This window comes from Trachypithecus francoisi, unplaced genomic scaffold (assembly GCF_009764315.1).
Source record: "Trachypithecus francoisi isolate TF-2019V2 unplaced genomic scaffold, Tfra_2.0 Lachesis_group3, whole genome shotgun sequence".
In the NCBI taxonomy this organism is placed as follows: domain Eukaryota; kingdom Metazoa; phylum Chordata; class Mammalia; order Primates; family Cercopithecidae; genus Trachypithecus; species Trachypithecus francoisi.
Window position 1 is genome coordinate 21517151 of NW_022681468.1, and position 7783 is coordinate 21524933.

Below are 7783 nucleotides of genomic sequence, written 5' to 3' on the forward strand. Positions count from 1 at the left end.
ATCCAGTTCAAAGTATTTCTGTTTATTTAAAAATCCCTAACTTTTTTCTATGGCTTCATCATCCTTTTGCTACTTCTACAAATGATGTCTTCTCTGCTTATCAGGATGACGACACCCCTCCACTTGCCTTAGTAGGCAGTGTTTGTGATATTTTCTTGGCAAAGGGGGCGGTAATCTGCCAATTTTTTTTTTATTTAGGTTACCTGGGGATCAAGTGCAAAACTCTAGTTGAGGATGTAGTTAATGTCCTGTAATTTTCAGACACCACCAATACAGGTTCAAATAATCCAACAAGAGGTTTGTATCTAAGAGTGTGGTCTATGGACCTGCACACTGGGAGACTGTTAGAAATGCAGATTCTCAGATTCAGCCCAGGGCTGTTGACTCTTCACTTTAATGAGATCCTCAGATCATGCCTATAGATGTTAAAATCTGAAACATGTGGTTCTAGCTAGCGTAAGAAACCCTTAGGACAGAGTACCTGAATTATTTTTCTTCAAGGTCCTAGTAGTAGCAGAATGCATGACAATATGTATGGGAAGAAACTAAGAAGGAAGCAAGAAAGGAAAGAGGGAAGGAATGAAGAAAGGAAAGAAGAAAGAAAGGAAGGAAGAGAATGGGGGAGGAGAAAAGGAAGAGAGGGAGGGAGGAAGACAGGCAGGAAGGCAGGCAGGCAGGAAGGAAGACTATGTCCTGGTAGCCATGGGTCAGATCCTTCAAAATAGATGGAGGAGACTTCAAGTAAATCTGAACACAATTGGTCTCAAAGTTCACCCCTCTTAACCTTGATCCTTGTTCTTGCAAGTCCTGGTGTTTTCATCTTGCTGCTGGCTCGATGCTGCCCAAATCCAATATGTAGATCCTTAGCTCAGGCCTGAGCCGTATGTACCTTGTGAGTCCAGGCCCTCCATTATCAATACGTAGTGATACGACTTTCTGACTTCAGAAAACATAAACAAAGACAAGGCTATAGTTATCAATTTTCTGTATAACTATTCCAAAAAGCAGGAACAATACTCTTAGCCAAGCTTGTCTAGATGAAGGCTTTTTTCTCTCCTCGGCTCTTTTTTGCTCCTGGTTTTGTCTCATGTTATGAGAAAGTCCTGGCAACTAACACTCACCTTAAGGAAAAAATACAGTTCCCTACCCTGCCTCATGTGGAAAATCCAATTTCCTCCTAGCCAATGGCTTTTATACAAGGCAAACACACCAGATTCCTGTAATCCTGGCTTTGTTCCTGTAGGCAAGGAAGATCTTTTTTTCTTCTCCAATATGTTTTTTTTTTTTTTTAACTGTACAATCACTTATAATTACTTTAGAATATTTGCCAGTAAGGTGACTTTTAATAATACATTTTGGCCCAACTTTAAAACATTCACTGAGTCAAAAAATAGTAATACTAAAATGAAAGTGGAAGTGGAGGAACCAATTACTGAGAATTTCATGCCTTGGCCTATTCATTTGTAATTTTAAGTTTTTTCTTTTTTTTTTAATGAGAATCGAATATGTGCTAGTAATCTTTAGCACCCAGTAGATTTTCCAATTCTACCATATATACACATATATATAGGAAAGAGAGAGAGGGAGTGGAGGAGAGAAGGACATTGCCTTTGGGAAAATAGCAATGTGTTTAAGAAAAAACTGGGGACATAAATTGTACATGTAGTAAATAAGTGTCATGAGAGGCTTTTAGACATCAGAAGAAACCACCACTGGCAGCTGGGTTGATATATGAAGGTTTCATAAAGGGAGGATAGGGGAGCCCAAAGATATTAAAGGCAAACACCATCTAATTGCTTGGAAATTAGATAAAGGATTTGCCGTGGTCATTTTACACTGGAAAAGTGATTAAAACATGTAAGAACAGTCAGTTCTGAGTAACTAAACCAAGCTACTGCTTTAACCATATTCCATCCCTGGGCACTTAAGATGGACTTATTGCTGGGAGATAAAAAAACAAAACAAAACAAAACAAAATCTGCAATGTGTTTCAACAGACTCGCATAGTGTTATGGTCATGGTGACCAGAAGACAAGGCAGCAAGAAATAGATTCAAATCTATGTTTATTTCAACAAAGTTTCAGAATCTGCTTAGAAGAAAATAAAGTTTTGTTTCACATGACAATTAGATGTTCTGTGTGTGCACCTGGGTACACATTTGTATCTATATTTTATATAAAGCCCAAATATCTTTTCTGATTAAAATTTTTACTTTTCAATGGGCCCAGACTCTTACAGATATGTTTTTAATACATTTATTATCTTTACTCAGTAGCCACATGGTTAGTGTTTTACAAATTCTCATAGGGGAGCCCAGTTGAAAGAAGGTTCATAAAGAAGTTCACCATTATTTGCCCCCCTGTTGCTCACTGTACTGGAAGCCAAAATGATGGTTTCTAAGCCCTAAAGTTTTGTTTTCAAAAGCATATTCCATTTCTCCAAAGAAGAAGAAGAAGAGAAGAAGAAGAAGAGGAAGAGGAGGAGGAGAAGAAGAAGAAAAAGAAGAAGAGGAAGGAGAAGGAGAAAAGAAGAAGGAGAGGAAGAGGAAGAGGAAGGAGAAGGAAAAGGAGAAGAATCATCATCACCTGAGGTCAGGAGTTCTAGACCAGCCTTGCCAAAATGGTGAAACCCTGTCTATACTAAAAATACAAAAATTAGCCGGGCATGGTGGTGTGTACCTGTCATCCCAGCTACTCAGGAAGCTGAGGCGTGAGAATTGCTTGAACCCAGAGGTCGGAGGTTGCATTGGGCTGAGATCATGCCACTGCAATACAGCCTGGGTGACAGAGCAAGACTGTGTCTCAGAAAAAAAAAAATTGATCTTTAATGTAAAATGTTTAAGTGTTGATCTCAGTATCCCTATTGAGAGTTTGTGTTAATGGCATCCTTTGCACATCTTGGCCAGAGTGATTTTATATTTAATAAGCTCTAGAATTTAGCAAAGTGTTTAAATGTTAAAGGCTTCTTGAGAATTTCCCCATTTCCACCACCACCGTGGGTGTACTTCCTCCCACAACTGTAGACTCTCACAGTTGAATTTGTAAAGGCTTTTTCCTTTGACTCTTTGCCTTCCATGTTCTAGCTCTTCATCTCTTGACTTTCCAGATTTGTGAACAGCCGGAGCAGATTTTAAAAACCCAACAGTGGTTGGCTAACATACCCTAATTTTCAAGAAATATCAACACACTTGCTATGATCTACAATTTTTCCAGCTCTGACATCTCTGCTCCCCTTCTGTGAATGACTCAGGGCGTAGACTTAATGCTCTGAGGCTCCTCGGATGCCATTCTTGGAAGCAGATGGGCTAATAAATGTACATGATATCTCAGAATCCAAACAGAGAAGCAATTTTAAATTTAGAACCCACTCCCCATGAAAATATAAGGTTTAAAAGTATGACTCAGGGAAAGGGTTTTTAGAACTTTAGTCCTTGAAATATTTCAGTGGGTATTGTGCATGTGTGTGTTGGGGGTGGCATTACCAGTAATAGAGTATTCTAGAATAAAACATTTATAGCAGGAAAAGTGCTGGGAGCTCAGGCATTTATCTAAGTGATTACCGTTGTTGAACACAAATAGGGAAACATTTTAAACCACTGCAACACAGATACTTTCCCAGGGATTTTCTTTTGCTAGTGTGCAGTAGTAAGTATGAAGTGTAATGGCATTTAGGGACTTGCTCATCATAAGGCTTACTGCTAACAAGGCAAGAGTCTTGGTGCTTCTATCATTTGCAATACAGCTGTTTAAATAGAGTAGGCTTAGACAAGTGACCTGAAGGAACATTTGCACTTGAGCTTGCTTCCTCAAAGGATAAAATAAAAGCTTTATTTTAACATGGTAGAAAAGGGCACCAGGAATGTTTCTTCAACAAAGGGAAATGAGGAGAAAAAATAATGATATTGGACAGATTTGAGCACAGCTTTCCAAAAGATAATGCATTTCTTCTCTGCAGTAATCCTCTAATATGCCCACCTGATTTCAGCAGGTGCTCTGCTTGCAAAGGTGGAAAACATTTCATCAAGGTACTTTGAAAATAACCTCTGCCTCTCATAGTACCACTGATTCCCTTAGATTTTTTACCTTCACGGAAAACATTGACACTTTACTCTGGGTCCATGAAGTTAGTCTAAATCTGCGCTTTTATACAGGTATTTTGCTTTAACTGAAGAGTTTTTGTGTCAAAATCTTTGGAATGGATAGCCCAACAAATAAAGTAAAATGCAAATGGAAGAGGCGGCATTGTACTGAGGTTTCTATTTTTGTATTTTTTCATTGCCTATATGTTTGATAGTGAGCAAGCCAGCTCTGTCTTCTGTATGTCACAGATTGTAAGATCATGCGTAGTCCTTAAAGTTTATTCTTTACTAGTTTTAGGGGCCCAACAAACCATAGGAACCTAGCTGAAAGAGGTAAATTTCTGTTGTGCTTCTTGCTATGTTGTACTTAAATCTTTTTTTTTTTAAAGCGTGATTGGGATCATATTTATTATATAATCATCACATCTAAAACATGCTGTATCTTTCTGTTTAGATCTATTTTTATCTTCTTTCATGATATTTACTGATTTTTCCACAAAGGTCTTGTACATCTTTGTTAAATTTATTTCTAGACACCATGTAGGCTTTTATTTGCTCTTGCAAGTTACATCTTTTTAAATCTGTATTTTCTTATGAATTATTTTTGGTAAGTAGGAACAATGTTGAGTAATATATTTTGTTCTTTGAGCCAGCAGCTGTTTAACTTGCTTATAGTTTATCTATAGGAAGAGTTCCTTAAAATAATAACTTTGAATATTCTTTTCTACTTCTTTTGTGTTTTCCTTGAATGGTCTTCCTCTTTGCTTTCTCACTCCCTTACCCCTTTCCTCTTTCCCTTTCTTTTTTCCTTTCATTGCATCCACTAAGACATACTATGTTGCATATCAGTGATAGACATCGTTGTCTTCCTGATAAATAGAAATGCTTACTAAATTTTTCTTACAGGTATGATGCTGTAGGTTTTTGGCACATATGTTTTTATATTATTTTTTTTTATTATACTTTAAGTTCTAGGGTACATGTGCACAACGTGCAGGTTTGTTACATAGGTATACATGTGCCATGTTGGTGTGCTGCACCCATTAACTCGTCACTTACATTAGGTGTATCTCCTAATGCTACCCCTCCCCCCTTCCTCCCACCCCACGACAGGCCCCAGTGTGTGATGTTCCCCTTTCTGTGTCCAAGTGTTCTCATTGTTCAGTTCCCAACTATGAGTGAGAACATGCAGTGTTTGGTTGTCTGTTGTTGCAATAGTTTGCTGAGAATGATGGTTTCCAGCTACATCCACGTTCCTACAAAGGACGTGAACTCATCCTTTTTTATGGCTACATAGTATTCCATGGTATATATATGCCACATTTTCTTAATCCAGTCTGTCATTGATGGACATTTGAGTTGGTTCCAAGTCTTTGCTATTGTGAATAGTGCTGCAATAAACATACATGTGCATGTGTCTTTATAGCAGCATGATTTATAATCTTTGGATATATCCCCAGTAATGAGATGGCTGGGTCAAATGGTATTTCTAGTTCTAGATCCTTGAGGAATTGCCACACTGTCTTCCACATTGGTTGAACTAGGTTACAGTCCCACCAACAGTGTAAAAGTGTTCCTGTTTCTCCACATCTTCTCCAGTACCTGTTTTTTCCTGACTTTTTAATGATCACCATTCTAACTGGTGTGAGATGCTATCGCATTGTGGTTTTGATTTGCATTTCTCTGATGGCGAGTGATGATGAGCATTTTTTCATGTGTCTGTTGGCTGCATAAATGTCTTCTTTTGAGAAGTGTCTGTTCATATCCTTCGCCTGCTTTTCGATGAGGTTGTTTGTTTTTTTCTTGTAAATTTGTTTGAGTTCTTCGTAGGTTCTTGATATTAGCCCTTTGTCAGATGAGTAGATGGCAAAAATTTTCTCCCATTCTGTAGGTTGCCTGTTCACTCTGATAGTAGTTTCTTTTGCTATGCAGAAACTCTTTAATTAGATCCCATTTTTCATTTTTGGCTTCTGTTGCCATTGCTTTTGGTGTTTTAGACATGAAGTCCTTGCCCATGCCTGTGTCTTGAATGGTATTGCCTAGGTTTTCTTCTAGGGTTTTTATAGTTTTAGGCCTAACTTTTAAGTATTTAATCCATCTTGAATTAATTTTTGTATAAGGTGTAAGGAAGGGATCCAGTTTCAGCTTTCTACTTCTGGCTAGCCAGTTTTCCCAGCACCATTTATTAAATAGGAAATCCTTTCCCCATTTCTTGTTTTTGTCAGGTTTGTCAAAGATCAGATGGTGGTAGATGTGAGGTATTATTTCTGAGGGCTCTGTTCTGTTCCATTGGTCTATATCTCTGTTTTGGTACCAGTACCATGCTGTTTTGGTTACTGTAGCTTTGTAGTATAGTTTGAAGTCAGGTAGCGTGATGCCTAAAGCTTTGTTCTTTTGGCTTAGGATTGTCTTGGCAATGTGGGCTCTTTTTTGGTTCCATATGAACTTTAAAGTAGTTTTTTCCAATTCTGTGTAGAAAGTCATTTGCAGCTTGATGGGGATGGCATTGAATCTATAAATTACCTTGGGCAGTATGGTCATTTTCACAATATTGATTCTTCCTATCCATTTGTTTCTTCTTTTATTTCATTGACCGGTGCTTTGTAGTTTTCCCTGAAGAGGTCCTTCACATCCATTGTAAGTTGGATTCCTAGATATTTTATTCTCTTTGAAGCAATTGTTAATGGGAATTCACTCATGATTTGGCTCCCTGTTTGTCTGTTATTGGTGTATAAGAATGCTTGTGGTTTTTGCACATTGATCTTGTATCCCAAGACTTTTCTGAAGTTACTTATCAGCTTACAGAGATTTTAGGCTGAGATGATGGGGTTTTCTAAATATACAATCATGTCATCTGCAAACAGGGACAATTTGACTTCCTCTTTTCCTAATTGAGTACCCTTTATTTCTTTCTCTTGCCTAATTGCCCTGGCCAGAACTTCCAACACTATGTTGAATAGGAGTGGTGAGAGAGGGCATCCCCGTCTTGTGCCAGTTTTCAAAGGGAATGCTTCCAGTTTTTGCCCATTCAGTATGATATTGGCTGTGGGATTTCATAAATAGCTCTTATTATTTTGAGATATGTTCCATCAATACCGAATTTATTGAGAGTTTTTAGCATGAAGGGCTGTTGACTTTTGTCAAAGGCCTTTTCTGCATCTATTGAGATAATCATGTGGTTTTTGTCTTTGGTTCTGTTTATATGCTGGATTACATTTATTGATTTGCATATGTTGAACCAGCCTTGCATCCCAGGGATGAAGCCCACTCGATCACAGTGGATAAGGTTTTTGATGTGCTGCTGGTTTGGTTTGTCAGTATTTTGTTGAGGATTTTTGCATCAATGTTCCTCAGGGATATTGGTCTAAAATTCTCTTTTTTTGTTGTGTCTCTGCCAGGCTTTGGTATCAGGAGGATGTTGGCCTCATAAAATGAGTTAGGGAGGATTCTCTCTTTTTCTATTGATTGGAATAGTTTCAGAAGGAATGGTACCAGCTCCTGCTTGTACCTCTGGTAGAATTTGGCTATGAATCTGTCTGGTTCTGGACTTTTTCTGGTTGGTAGGCTATTAATTATTGCCTCAATTTCAGAGCCTGCTATTGGTCTATTCAGGGATTCAACTTCTTCCTGGTTTAGTCTTGGGAGAATGTATGTGTACAAGAATTTATCCATTTCTTCTAGGTTTTCCAGTTTATTTGTGTAGAG